The following is a 16,181-nucleotide window of genomic DNA, read 5'->3' as shown; positions in this document are numbered from 1 at the left end:
TGTAGATCCACATCTTCTGTAAGAAGCTTGTAATTTATTTTCTCACCTCATCATATTTACGTTTCACATGAAAAACAAATATTAAAAGTCATCATTCTGGCCATCCATGCTGATAATATTATTGGAATGTCATTGCATTGTGTATAAATATTATAGTTCTTGTATCTGCACATCCTAGAGCACTTCCCATAATTGTTTGTTGCTACTATTTGGTGTAGTAGGAATGGCATTTCTTATGTTGAGCTTATTTACAGTAAATTTGCTATCTGAGCATTCACAAATCCCAAAGTCTGGTATCTTGTTCACCAGATTTTCCATGCGTCCCTCCAACTTGCCAGGGCCTTGGTTCCAGCACTTCCTTCCCTCTCACTGAGCACTGAGTTTCAGCACTCCCTTTCAACCCCCAGGAGTCTGGTTCCTGCACTCCTTTCTGATTTACTGAGGCCACCCCTCGCACCCTCCCTTTAAACTTCACCAAGTTCATCTGTAACATTGAAAAAAGTGAATTAAAAATATGTTGGTGATGTGGCGGCGCACTCTCTCATGGCGAACCAGCCCCACGTGTAACGCCACGTGGTGGGGCAGCCATGGGAAGATGGCGCTGTCAGGGTTTCTCCCTGCCTTGTCTCCTGCCCTGCGCGTGCCTGGGGCAGCGATTATGATGTCACAATGCACGAGGTGACTGAGCTCCTGCTGCCCTTAAAGGGGCGCACGCTGAATTTGAATAAAAACAGTCATTAATGACTTTCAATGTGGTGAAATTCCACTGTAAGTTCGTGTTAGCCTTAGTGGGTACTGCGTTGTTAGGGGTCGACTTCCTGAGGACACACGGACTGTTGGTCAACATGAAGGGCAAGAGGCTGGTCAACACTTGCACATTCCATTCAGTGTGCCTGGACGCCATGAACACCTGCAGACCAAAGATTGCTGCCATCGCCACTTCCAGGGATGAGTATTCGAACATACTCCATGAGTTCCCCGCCATCCTTCAACCACAATTCAAAACCACCTTACCCCAGCACGGAGTATGCCACCATGCCAAGCCCAGATGACTTCTGCCTGAGAATCTGCAGCAAAGGAGGAGTTTTCCCAGCTGCAGGAGTTGGGGATCATCTGTCGCTCGGACAGTGCCTGGGCATCCCCTCTCCACGTGGTCCCCAAATCCTCCGGGGGCTGGAGACCCTGCAGCGATTACCAGCATTTGAACGATGCGACCACACTGGGCAGGTACTCGGTTCCACACATTCAAGATTTCTCAGCCAATCTCCACGTCGTGCAAGTCTTCTCCAAGGTCGATCTAGTGCGGGGATATCATCAATAGTCGATCGGACCACAACATGGCTGGAGGCTATTCCCATCAAAGAAGCTTCCGCAGAGATGTGCACCAGGAACCTCGTCAGTCATTGGCTAGGTTCAGAGTCCCAGCGCACATCACCAGTGTCGGGGTGCCAGTTCACCTCCGTGCTCTTGGCTCAGCTGGTGAACTTCCTGTGGGTTAAACTCCACCACACCACAGCCTACCACCCGCAAGCAAATGGTGGAGAGGTTGCATCGTCATATGAAATTCTCCCTCATGGCTGGCCTCATCGGCCCAGGCTGGGCAGACGAACTGCCCTGGTTCCTCCTTGGCATCAGAACAACACCAAGGAGGACCCACAGGCATCTTCTGTGGAACTGGTCTACAGCGCGCCACTCTCGCTACCTGGTGAATTCTGTGGCCCAGAGCCCAACGTTACGTCCAAGCACGCGAACCTTTTGGCAGATCTCCGTAAAAAAACTATCCTTGCTAGCCCCCCCCCCCCTGCCTCCCTCGCATCATAGCATCTGGCCGACACATCGTCCCAAAGAGCTGGACTCGGCGAAATTCGTATTTGTTCGGCACGGTCCACATATGGCATGTTTACAAGATCCTCCAGCGGTCTGGCAGGACTTTCACTTTGGACAGAGGGGATAAAGACGAACTTTTCACCGTGGACTGTTTGAAGGCGGCACACTTAGACCTATCACGACTGGTGCATACGGCCATGCCCAAACGCCGGGGCTGCCCGCCTAAGTGGCTGGACGCTTAGCTGGTTCTGAGGGGGGTTGTGTGGCGGCGCACTCTCTCATGGCGAACCAGCCCCACGTGTAACGCCACGTGGTGGGGCAGCCATGGGAAGATGGTGCTGTCAGGGTTTCCTGCCCAGCGCGTGCCTGGGGCAGTGATTATGATGTCACAATGCACGAGGTGACTGAGCTCCTGTTGCCCTTAAAGGGGCGCACGCTGAATTTGAATAAAAACAGTCATTAATGACTTTCAATGTGGTGGCTGAGTCTTTCTTAGCTGTGTCAGCACTACAGGGAATTAATATGAATGGCATCCACTAGTTCAGAAAATTGGATAATCTGCTGCCAACAAAGATTTTTATTCTGGTTGTTTGGACCTTAAGTTTCTGCTCTTTATTAGTAATGTTCGAAAACAAACACGTTTTGTTGATTCTTGGAGCTGTATCTCAGGCAGCCCAGTACGTTTGGTCCATCAAAATGAAAACCCCAACAAGGAGTTAATGTACATATAGACAGTGTAACTTCAGGCTGCTTCCCACTGAAAGACAACTATCTGCAGGGGCCCCTCAAAAACCATGAGCAGAAACATGACTTTTTTTTCCCATTAAAAAGCCTCCTGTTTCCCAACCCACAGCTGTAACTAATTGTAACATTCCAATTGCCATTGTAACTAAACTAAGCCAACTCAACACAGTTCGGAGGTTGGTGCTGGCACCTTCTCTCTTTGTGTAACTTGAATTTATTCCAAGCTATTAGCTTTGTGCAGGAAGTTGAAACCTTACTGATGTACTGCTTCAAAGATAGTCAGAAGGTCATCATGCAATGCTATCAATTGTCAAGGAATTGTTACTGCAATAATTTGTCATCTGCTGATTTAACATCTTGTTCAGCAGGGCCCTGTTCCAGTGCTACTTTTAAACTTGCTTTCTGTGTTACCTGCAGTGGCTCAGGGTTCTAGTTCTGCACTGCCTTCGATGCCCTGGACCCTAGTTCCTGTGCTGTCTTCGGTACTCTGGATCCCTTCAGCGATCCTGAGCTCTGGTTCCCTCACTGGCTTTAATCTTACCTTGGTCTCACTCCTTTTACATTTACTGGGTTCTCATTTCTACACTCTCTTGAAATTAGTCTCGTCCTGTTTCCCATGCACTTTTGAAATTAACTGGGGCGATTTCTTGCATTCCCTTTAAATGTACAGGTACAAAATCTTTTTTCCTAAATTCTGAAAACTGAAATCTCTGAAAACTGAATATTTTTTCCATGGATGTTGTCTGCACACCAAAGCTCGCGTTTGGCTCCAAACTTGACCCGACGCAACCTATGCTTAATTCACACTTGGATACCCCATATCAGTCCATGTCAGTAATTAGTGGAACCCTAGGGAATCCTTACTTTATAGATGCCAGCAGAAAAAGAGTCCAGCACCTCTCATTTGCTGTATACAGACGAACATCCCCAAATCCAGCACCGTGTCTCAGTCAGAAGTCCAATGCTGCTCACAGACTTTGAAGACTGTAAAAATGCCAAAAAGAGCTGCAGCCTCTCCTATGGATAACAGTTACATTTTTTTTATTTACACGCCGCTGCATTCCAGGAAAATATTCCCATTTTCTTGGAACACAAGCTGTGTAAAAAGCTCAGAACTGGAATGAGGGTGCCATTCCTGTTTCGATATTTTATTTCCAAGACCTTTTGTCAATTTCCCAGGCATTCCGAGAAAACAGGCTAATGACATCACTGCGGTGGCATTGCAGATGTTGCCTCTTTACTTACGCATTTCTGGCATGCTGTCTCAACTCACGTAAAAGAACGGACATGTGGGTGTGGGAGATGTGAGGAGACACCTCTCCTGACAGAACTGCTAAAAACCCAATTTTAAAAGCTTTGTTAATTAAAAAAAATTATCAAGTATTTTTTATCAAGTACTGTTAACTGCAATAATGAGAAAAAAAAAAGATCCATAAGCAACCATCAACAACTGAAGAATTTGGGCCTACCTTCAAGATGGAGCCTGGAGAATTGATTTCTCACTATCTGCGTCCACAGAGACCATCTTCAGGGAACGTACAGCTGACTCTGGCACTGACTCCTCAGAGCGCCGGCGAAGATGGCTCCGGAGCCCAGAGACATTTTCCTTCGGAGTATGAAGAACAATCAGGCATGCGTGTTACATTAAGCTCGCCCCTTGCTGCGGAGGGGACCGATCTCTTGCGGCCCAGTGTTGCTGGACCATTGAGGGAGAGGACTAGACCCCATGAATGGGTGGAGATGCCATCACTTTCTACGGAGGAGGAAGAAGGTGGTGGGAGGTGGAACTGAAGAAGAGGTTTATCCAGGCACAGAAGAAGAGGAAACAGTGAATAAGGGTAGGTCCTCATCTAAATATATTCAGGAGAAGTCTGAAATTTCTCATTATCTGGACCCTGCAGTTCAGTTAGATACTCTGACTGAACAAGCTGAAATTATGTCAAAGCAAATGAATCAAGGTTTTTCATCTCTGAATAATCAATTTACTGGCATGAAGGAGGAAATGCTAACTATTAAGACTAATGTGGAAAAGTGTGTGAAGCTGGTGGATAAAGTACAGAATAAAGTGAAGAAGATTGAAGAGGACTTTCATGACTTGTCATGGTGATGATGAGCAATGTAAAGAAAGGATGGGACCTATGGTGGATTCTTTTACTGGTTGGGAAATACAACAAAATGATTAATTAAAAAAGATTGATGCTTTGGAGAATCAGAGTCGAAGAAATAACATTAAAATTGTTGGGTTATCTGAAGATTTTGAAGGGTCGACCCAGTGCAGTTTTTTTCAGAAATGGATTCCTGATGTTTTGGGAAAGGAATATTTTCTAAATGGTTGAGAACTGGACAGAGCTCATAGAGCGATTAGGAAAAAGTCTTTTCCTGGTCAACTGCAAGTTCCGTATTAATCAGGTGTTTGTGTTATCAAGATAGAGAACTGATTTTGTGGGTTGCAGTTCAAAATGCAAGGAAAAAATCAGAGTCCTTTGGTGGTCAAGAATAATAGAGTTTTTTTCTATTTAGATTTGATTCAAGCTGTTATTAAACATCGTAAAGAGTTGAATTCTGCCAAAGTTTTGTGGAAGAAAGGATATAAATTTGCTTTTCGATATCCTGCTACTCTTAGAGATTTTATGGAGATTTTCAATCCCAGTTTTTTAGTGATTGATACATTTGCTTATTCGTTGCAAGATAATAAACAGAAGGAAAGTCGAGAAGGTTTTTCTCAACAATTGAAACCAGCTCAAGAAGAGAAGAATGGTGAGCAGGAGAGGGATGGCATTAGTTGGTTGAAATTGACATTGATGATGATCATGTTAATAAAGATTTGGAGGGAGCTTATCACACTTGAAATGATTTACTTATTGTTTTTATTGGTTGTTCTGTTCGGGGGGGGGGATCGTTTTATTTGCTTCTCCCTCCAAAGTTGTTGGCCACTTTGTGGCATTAGTCACTTCCCATATAATTGAGGGAGGTAGTTCGGTGGTACAGTACAGTTTTTTATATTTTTTTTGTTATGGTTTTTTTTCTTTCTATTGAGGAGATGTATCATTTTTTTTGCAGATTGATTGTGGATTGGAGTCCCACTACATGGGGCATGGAGGTTTATTTATGTTATAAATTAAGATGATGATTGATTTAAATTTTGATACTTTTAATGTTAAAGGGCTCAATAATCAAATTAGAGAAAGAGTTTGGCTTATATTAAAAAGTTGAATGTTAATATTGCTTTTTTTTGCAGGAAACACATTTAACTGAGAAGGAACATCAGAAACTAAAAAGAGATTAGGTTGTTCAGGTTATAGCTTCTTTTCATTCTAAAGCAAGAGGTGTCGCTATTTTGATTAATAAGAAATTACCATTTAATTTGGAATCAGTAAATGAATGAGTTCGTTGACTTTTAGTTGTAAATTGTAAAATTTATTCAGAATCATGGACTTTGATGAATATTTATGCTCCTAATGTAGAAGATGAGAATTGACATTGGATTCTTTTCTTAATTTGACTCAGGCACATGAAAAAGCTAAGATTGGGGGTGACTTTAATTGTTGTTTAGATCCATTATTGGATAATTGATAATTATTGGATAAATCTCCAAAAACCATAATTAGGACTAAAATGGCAAAACAGTTGTTAATGTTAATGAAAGATATGAATTTAGTCGATATATGGAGGAGATTAAATCCTAAAGAAAAGATTTTTCATTTTATTCATTTCAACATGATTATTATTCTAGAATAGATTTATTTTTAATATTGTTGCAATTACAAGGCTGTGTTATATCTGCTGAATATAAGAGTAGAACATTGTCAGACCATTCTCTTTTATTATTAACATATACAGGTTCAGGAAAGATTGATACTATGTATTGATGGAGATTTAATTCCTTGTTTTTAAAAAATGTTGAATTTTGTAATTTTATAAGGCATTAAATAGAAGTTTTTGAAAATAAATACAGATTCAGTTAATAGTAAGTTTGTTTTATGGGATGCTTTAAAGGCACATTTAAGAGGACAAATTATTAGCTTTACATCTAAAATTAAGAAACAATATTAAGCTTAAGTTAATAAATTGGAAAAGGAGATAGAAATTTTAGAAAAAAGATTTACAACAGAATTCAACGAAGATTAAAAAAGTACATTGGATTAATATGAAATTACAATATAATTCATTACAAACATAAATTTGAGAAGTTGTTACAGAGAACTAAAAGATATTATGAATTAGGGGAAAGAGCTCATAAGGTATTAATTAGCTTGGCAATTAAAGAAGGAACAAGTTTCAAGAACAATAAGTGCTATTAGAAAGGATTCAGTGATTACATATAAACCTCAAGAGACTAATGATGTGTTTATGGAATTTTATGTAAAATTATATATGTCTGAATCAGATAAAGATTAAGCTAAAATTGAAAATTTTTATCTGACCATTTACCTTCTTTGAGTGGTTGTTGAATTGGATGTTCCCTTTAACGAGAGATTATAGAAGCACTTCAATCTATGCTTAATGGGAAGTCCCCAGGTGAAGATGGTTTTACTTCTGAGTTTTATAAAAAATTTAAATATTTATTAATTCTTTTATTGAAGAATTATTTGTAAACCATTGTTTATAAAATTAACAGGTGACGGAGGTTCATTCTTTTCCAGATTCTTTTTCTCAGGCAATTATTACGATTATTCTTAAAAGGGATCAGGATCCTTTTAAAAAATGGATCTTATAGACCTATTTCATTGTTTAATGCTGATAATAAAATTGTAATGAAGTTTCCAGCAAATAGATTGGCAAAATATTTACAAGGTTTGATTCTTTTGGACAAGCCTGGATTTATTAAAAATCATTATTCGGTGAACAATATTGTGAAATTGATTTCTTTGATTCATATTTCTTGGGAGAAATCCAACCTACCAATGATTATAATCATTGGATGCTGAAAAGGCACTTGATAGAGTAGAATGGATGTTTTAATTAAGTATTGGAAAAATTTAAATTTGGACCAATATTTATTGGTTGGATTACGGCTTTATATAAAAATCTATTGCTAGAGTTATGACAAATGGGAAGATATCTTTGCCTTTTATATTGAAAAGACAAGGCTGCCCCTTGTCACCAGCTCTTTTTGCATTAGTTATTGGACCTTTGGCTCAAATGATAAGGCAAGATAAAGGAATTAATGTGAAGTCTGATGAATTTAAATTAATTTATTTGCAGAAGATGTTTTGATATACTTAACAGAAGCTCAGAATTCTTTAAAATGCTTGGAATAGTATGGAGAAATATCTGGTTCTAAAATTAATTAGGAAAAAAGTGAGATTATGCCATTAGTTGAAACAGATTATACATATTGTTAAATTTAAATGGTTGGATCAAATTAAATATTTAGGTATTAGATAGTAATTTTAGTCATTTGTTTGAATTAAATTATTTACCATTGTTTATAAAATTAAGAATGATTTGAATTGATGGAAAGATTTACCCATAACATTAATAGGTAGAGTTAATTGTATTAAAATGAATATTTTTCCTTGGATTCAGTATCTTTTTCAATCTGTTCCTTGTAAGGTTCACAATTTAAAAAAAAGATGTTTGTAATGTATTGTGAGGAAGTTTTTATGGAAGGCTAAAAATGGTAAGGATATCTTTGCAAAAATTAACTTGGAAATATGAATTAGGAGGTTTGCAGTTTCGAATTTTCAAAATTAGTATAAAGCGGCACAATTAAAATTTATTAATAGAATGTTTGATTTGGAAAAGTCATTGGTATGGGCAAATATTGAATGATCTCAAATCGGTGAGTAGAAGATGGATCATTTTATTTATAAATGGAATTCTCAGTTATTATGTAATTATATTTCACCTATTTTGATGCATTCAATGGAATTATGGAATAAAATAAACCATGTAATAGGTACACAAGGGAAAATTTCAAATAAGACCTTTACATCAGAATAAGCTTTTTCCTTTTATGCATAATAATCCGTTTTTCATATTATGGGGCCAAAAGGAAATTAAATTTGTACAAGATTGTTATGAAGCAGGTTATTTTATTTCCTTTCAAAGAATGAAAGAAAACTACAAAATATCATCCAATACTTTTTGTTATTATCAAATTAAAGCTTTATTATTGGATAATTTTGGACACACTTTACGGTTACCTTGACAATCTAAATTTGAAATTTTACTTACAGATGATGTGAAGAAGGGATTTATACCTGAAATGTATTCAATATATTACAGAATAAAATACATAAGTTAGATTTGCATAAATCTAGGTTAAAATTGGGAAAAAAAGATTGAGGAATAGTAATTGATCAAGATGATTGGAGAAATTTACATGTAGTATGACTAAAATTGTTAATGTGAGATATCGGTTAGTTCATTATAATTTTATACATCAATTATATTTAACTTCAGAAAAATTAAAGAGATATAATTTAATTTCTTCAGATTTATCTTTTAGATGTCAGAAGGAAAAAGGTTCTTTCTTACATTCTACTTCGTTACGTGAAATGATAAAACCCTTTTGGAGCGACTTGAAGATTTTTTTAGAAGTTATTTTTAAAGTTAAATTTACATTAGATCCATCAGTATTTTTGTTAGGTAATATTAAGAAGTTGAGTTTAGAATTAAGACTAACGAGATTTCAAATTACTTTTTTGAGATTAGCATTGGCTATAGCCAGAAAATGTCTAGCGATTACTTGGAAAAATGAGACTGATTTGAGTATATATAGATGGCATATGGAATTGAGATCTTGTATTCCATTGGAAAAAATAACATAATTTACGTGATAATTATTTTCTTTTTAAATTGTAAAACTTAGAGCCCTTATTTGGATTATATGGGTTTAAAATGTTCTAATCCATGGTAATTAATTAATGTGTGTGTGTGTGTGTATGTGTACACACACACATACACCATGTTGTTTTGGATTTTATGTATTGTTTTAATTTGAATGTATGTATCATGGTTTATAATCAAATAAATAAAATTGTTAATGTGAGATATAGATATCAGTTATACTGTACATCAATTATATTTAACTCCAGAAAAAAACAGACATTTAGAGTTTTAGTGGTTTGTGTGTGAACCACCAGCGCCGAGATGTCGGACATTCTTCAGACTGGTAAAATCACGCAAAGTCTATCTAAAAAGCATAAGTGAGAAGCAAAAAAGGAAGCACCTGTCATTATCAATCGGGCAGAAAGTAGAGTTGCTGTAGAAGCTTGATTATGGTATATTGTGCAGCGACTGACTGAAGATTATAGTGTGGGAACTACCACCATATATGACTTAAAGAAGCAGAAAGATGTTGAAGTTTTACAATGACAGTGATGACCAGAAACTAATGAAAAATAAGAAAACATTGCATAGGGCAAAAAATGCAGATCTTGATCGTGTGCTGATTGAGTGGGTTCAACAACGAAGAAGTGAACATATGCCATGAAACAAGCTAGAAAATTCCATGTTTGCAACGCCTCCCCCTTAAACTTTAACTTAGAGTTTGAAATATTGTGAAAAGCTTTTTCTCTCGAGCATAGAAGGCCGAGGAGTGACCTTATGGAGGTTTGAAAAATAATGAAAGGTGTCAATAAGGAGATTCTAAAACTAGAAGGAATATGTAAGGGATGTAGGGAATGATCTCAAAGGGAAGTGACGGGGCAATTTTTTTTGCACAGAGGATGGTATATATAGGAGGAGCTGCAAGAGGAAATGATATAGGTGGATGGATTTACAATATTTAAAAGATATTTGGGCAAATACGTCGATCAAATATGAGGAATATGGGCCAAACATAGGCAAATGGGCCTTGCAAGAAGTTGGAAGATACCCCCAAATTTGTAAAGTCAGGAGATGTTCCCATTGTTGACCCAGTACCAAAGAAGCCCATGTGTGGAGAGCTTTTCTGAATATCTTCTGAGGTCACTTTGCTGTCTGTGTGGCATAAGACTGGCTGTGGGTGTGACCAAGCTAGTTGCTTTTAAGAGCCACCAAGGCTGATCCTAATGTAGTAAAGAAGTGAATATTACCTCTGATCACCAAGATTCGACAAAGCCCCGAGACTGACACCACCAAAATGTAACTTGATTGGCATGGACGAGTTATGGCAAAGGGCCTGTTTCGTGCTGTATGGTTCTGTGAATGCTATCCAAATGTAATGGGACCTAACTGAAGCTTTTAGAGGTCAATATAAACTGGCAGCAAAAGTACTATTTTTTGAGAAGTACCTAATGCTTTCCACCTCTAAAACTTTCGAAGGCAGTGTTGGCACAAAACATTTGATTCAGGTTGATATGCTGAAGTTTAAGAATTGTTAAATATTTGTTATGGTGAATATTGAACAAGAGAAACACACAAAATGCTAGAGGAACTCAGCAGGTCTCGCACCGTCTATAGGTGGTAAAGATATATAACCGACACTTTGGACCTGAGGCCTTCTTCAAAGTATGAGTCCAAAGCAGACAGGGGCTCCTGAATTAAAAGGTTAGGGAGGGAAGAAGGGGGACGGTGAGAAGCACAGATCTCAGGCAAAGGGCTTAATTGGATATAGATAGGACAGCCTTATCCATACTCAATTAACCCCTTTTGCCTGTTGGTCTATACTCCTCCCACTGCCCATTCTTCCCTCCCCAGACTTTTAATTTAGGCACCTGCCTGCTTTTTACTCATACCTTAAAGAAGGACTCCGGCCTGAAATGTAATATAGCTTTACATCTTATGGATGTTGCAAGACCTGCTGAGTTCCTCCAGCATTTCTGTGTTTTTACTATAAGCACAGTGCCTGCAGAATTTTGTGTTTCACTCTTGAACAACAGAACTAGAACAGACTGCAGTTCATTTGTTCAGTCACCAAAGAGGTGGAATAGGAGTTAGACTTTGTATGAATGCTTTGACCTCAAACTATAATGTGCTTTGAATTGGTGCAAACTTCATAATGTGGTTAATCTTTGAGAGTTCCTTCAGGCAATGAGAATAATTGCTCAATTTATTAAGGTATTATTCTCCTTTAATAAATAATTAGGGAAAATGTTAACTTGGTGTTATTAATGATTCAAACATGATTCTCTTGAATCAGTAACTATCAATGACAACAAATTACACAGCAAAATAATGGATTCTGTAACTTTTAAATACAAGTGCAGTTTTTTGGCTCTTTGGAGAGAGTAACTACTGAATGGTCAATGTATCTTCGTCAGAAAAAGCAAGTCCGAGTTGTGTTGTGGCTACTCCACTAGATGGCACCAAGATATATTGTATCATTGATCATTTTTAAAGTTGCTTGAAAAAACCAAGCAGAGATTTTAATAGACATGGACAAAAGCCATTTGGTCTGAATAGGTCACCCTGACAATTGTGCTCCACTTGTGTCTTTTTCCATCTTTTCTCATATGAATTACCTGTAGCTGCATAGCCCTCTTTTCTCTTTTGTATGCTTTTGAGGCCTTGTTGTAAATGTAAATATGCAGTTTGATTTTTATATTTCTTACAGATGTGAGTTGCACATTCATAGCACTGTTTGGAAAAGGAATTATTTCTAAATTCCCCGCATGATTTCCTGGTGACTGATACAGTGATGTAGTCTAGTTATGTTACTCTTCACAAATGATTCTCTATTTGCATTTGATCAAAAGCTTTCATAATTTTGAAGATGTTTATTAGATTTTCCCACAGCATATTTTTCTCAAAAATAAACAGTCTGTTCATTCTTTGCTTATCTGAATTGATATAAATGCCTTCATATTTCTGGAGACATCATTGTAAATCATAGACCATAAAGACCAAAAATGATCCTTACTTAAAAGATCAATGGAAAAAGACGAGAAGTATTTTTCATGATGGTCTTAAAACCTTGTAAGCATGAGCTTAGTTAATTTTTAAAATAGAATTCAAATGTCAAAATATAAGACTGTAACAAGTGATGCAGTGAATGAAAGCACAACAGAAGTTGTCTGTGAGATGAACCAGCAGAACTGTTTAATGAAATCTTCGCAGGAGTTTAAATAATTATAGTTGGCACGCTATCACAATAACCTGACCTCTGAAGTTACGCGCCTCCCAAAGTTCTTTGTGTCTCCCCGGCCACCAGGAACTCCTGATCCCAAGGGGGCTTGCAACTATGGACGCTGGTTTGATAATGGAGTGGCGCGGTTTGCCACAAGACATTATTTCCACATTTCCTATTACTTAGCACACTTCTTGATTATATTTTCCTCAGCTTTGTCCTTTTATGCCAGTATATTGTCTTAGAATGAGCCACTTCTCCATTTCCTCTTTATATGATTAAAATCTGACCATAACATTCATTGAATGACATTTCTGTTAGAATTTGGTCTGTACTCTTCTTATGAATTATTAGTGCCGATAGATTATGCTACCGTGTCTTTGCTTTCTCTTGATTTTCTTGCTTTGAAAAATATTTAAATTGTGATTACTAAATGAGATATTCACTTGAATTTGATGTCGAGCTAATTTAGGAATTTTAAATAAATTCATGTCTTTATTCTGGAGTTTTTGTGGAGACATTTTCAACGGACAGAGGTCCCACCTGGTTCAAATGGGCTTCCATCATTTTGTTGCCCAAGAAGAATAAGGTGATCTGCCTCATTGATTATAAAACAGTGGCACTGATGTCAACTGTGATAAAGTATGTTGAGGGGTTGGTTATGAAACGAAACAACTCTTATCTCAAGAATGACCTGGACCCACTTCAGGTCACCTATCATCACAAGTCAACAGTAGATGCCATCTCGCTGGCCTTCCACTCTGCACCTTGATTACCTAGACCACAAAAGTACCTATGTTAGGCTGTTCATTGATTACATCATATCAGCAAAACTCATGACCAAGCCAAAGGACCTGGACTCTGCAACTGGATCCTCGACATCATAATGGCCAGACCCCAATCACTGTGGATCAGCAATGTCTCCAACTCCTTGGCTGTGTCTTTGTCTTCTACTCCTTGCATATCCATGATTAAGTAGCCAAGTTCAGCTCCAACTCAATCTTCAAATTCACTGATGATACCATTATTGTTGGCTGAAAAACTACAAATGAAGAATCAGAAAACAGGATAGGATCAAGAATGTGGTTGGGTGGTGCCAGAACAACAATCGTGCTCTCACCACCACCAAGACCAAGTACCTTATTGTTGATTTTAGGAATCAGAGCCCAAGGGACCATGCACCCGTCTGCATTGAAGGGAAAGAGGTGGAGAGAGTCAAAACCTTCAGGTGCCTGGGATCCCTATTTCAGAAGACCTCTCCTGGAGCCAGTAATTGAGGCAACTGTAAAGAAGGCACTCTGAAGCTTCCATTTCCTAAGGAGTCTGAGGAGATTTGGCATGTTGTCGCATAATCTATCAAACTTCCATGGGGCACTGTGGAAAGTATACTGCCTGGTTTGGTAATTCAAGTGCCTAGGACTGCAGAAGGTAGCAAGCAGAGCCAGGTCCATCATAGGTTCTCCCATCCATTGCAGATATCCATGAAAAGTGCTGCCTCATAAAGTACCCCCATCACCCTGGCCTTCACCTCTTTTCACTGATACCTTCAGGGAGAAGGTGCAGAAGCATGTAGGCCAGCACTATAGGTTCAGGTTTATTTCCCTTGAACCTCCTCTGCATTATTGCAACTGACATTTTTGGACTAGGATTGCTGTGAATATTTATTCTCTGCCTTGTGTATTTATTGTCCATTTTAGTTTAATTCAATTAGTTTACTATGATAGTTTTTCTTTACAAGTACCTGTGCAACTGCAGCAAGTAAGAATTTTGGTGCCTATATACATTGTACAATGTGTATGACATCTGAGTTCGAATTTGGTGTTGCCTGTAAGGAATTTATATGTTCTCTCTGTGTGTGTGCGTGGGTTTCCTCTGGGTGCTCCGGTTTCTTCCCATGCTTCAAAATGTACGGGGCTGTCGGTTAATTTGGGTGTACAGGTAATTGGACAACATGGGTTTAAATGGCCAGAATTGGCTTCTACTGTGCTGTAAATAAAATTTAAACAGCATTGTATAAAATAGAAATCTGGATTTGTTCACCTAGTACAATATGAACAAAGATGTATTATGTAAAAATGCCTACTTCATCATAGAACTGAATTAAAAAAAATTTGCTCATCTTTCCCTTGCCATGTTTCCCATGGATGTAGCAGGAAAGCAGTTTTATTTTTGCAGATAAAGCTCCTGAGCTGGTTGCTACAAACTAGGTAAATTACCTGTTCTTATCCCTCAACCACCCCGCACCACCTGGTGTACCTGTACCTTGTGCTTCATCCAGATGTTTCAGATAAAATTTGTTTGATGCATTGTGAATAGCATGTGTGCACCCCAGCATTCCACAGTTTTGATCACTACCATTCCAGTACGATAAAAGTTAAAGTGTTACATTTGAAATATATAGACTTTTGAACACTTTCTGCAATTAATTATGCTGCATGAAAATGTTAAGCACAAGCTCACCTTTCTGTTTTAGGTGATCCATCTGTTCATTTTTTTTGGATTTTTGAGAGTTGATTTAAAAAAGTGTCAAGGGTAAATGTGTTGGACTGATTTAATCCTCTTGCATGGTTTCCATCTAGATTCAGTTTGCCTTCTCTTTTTGAGAACTCCATGAAATAAGTTTCCTGCTGACCATAGATTAATAGTCTTCATTTAAAATATCTTCTATCATTAATCCCAGGGTTCTTTAGCTCCAAGTATTCATGTGTTCTCTACATTGGTTTTTTCACTTGAGGAAAACTGAGGCTGATGGCTTCAGTCTATGGGACACTGCAGGCCATTTGTTTGATTAATTTAACATTTTGAAGGATGAACCAAGGTGAATGATGCGCCATCAATTACTCAAAGACTGAGGATGAGAAATTAATAAGCTTTTATTCACTAAAGAACAAAGGCACACCCATTCTGCTCGACTGTCCCGCACTGAGGAGGGGGTCTGTGGAACAGTCCCTTTTATACAGGAGCCTATGGGGGTGGGGGGAGCACAGATACAGCTGGCCAATGGGTGTGCCGGTCCAGACAAAAACATACAACAGTGGTTTACCACAGTGAAAGTAGCAGATTGTCTCCAAAGATTGAAGGCACCTTTACGTAAGATTATAAACACACTAGAAGTGATGGACAGGAAAAAAATAGCTGAGTCACATCCATCGGATGATATCTGCTCTATCACAATGAAACATAATTTTTCTGATTCTGGCCTCTTGATTAAGGCCTGAATTGAAATAATCCACAGTATAAATGCAGGATCTGGCTGTTGTGGCTTCAGCTATTGAAATAATAAGTTTTAGAATTTCCTCCTCCTACATCCTCAAAGTCTAGTCTTTTCCTTAGTAGCTTCCTTGATAGCTCTTTACGCAGTTTGAAATCAGATTTGGTTGATAATGCTCCCGTGAAATTCTTTCCAAGTATGGAGTTCTGCAAGACAGAAATAGGCTCTTTGGCCTTTTTGTCAAAGCTGACCAAAATCTCCTCATGACCTTGTCCCATATCCCTCTAACCCTTCTGATCCAATTTTCTTTTGAACCCTGTCCTTCTGGCATTTTATTACATTAAGTACATTATTGTTGGCATGCACAGGGCCTTGGTTTAATGCTTCCTCTGTGTAATGATT

The 16,181-nt window shown here is 38.1% G+C and overlaps 1 protein-coding gene across 4 annotated transcripts in view; it reads left to right on the top strand.

Moving 5' to 3' along the window:
* rgs12b (regulator of G protein signaling 12b) overlaps positions 1-16,181 on the top strand; it is a 268,107-nt gene that overhangs the window by 75,188 nt on the left and 176,738 nt on the right. The gene's annotated exons all lie outside the window — the stretch shown is intronic.

This window comes from Narcine bancroftii, chromosome 1 (genome assembly GCF_036971445.1).
Source record: "Narcine bancroftii isolate sNarBan1 chromosome 1, sNarBan1.hap1, whole genome shotgun sequence".
NCBI lineage: Eukaryota > Metazoa > Chordata > Chondrichthyes > Torpediniformes > Narcinidae > Narcine > Narcine bancroftii.
Note: the sequence above shows the minus strand (reverse complement) of the source record. Positions and strands in the feature narration are given on the sequence as shown.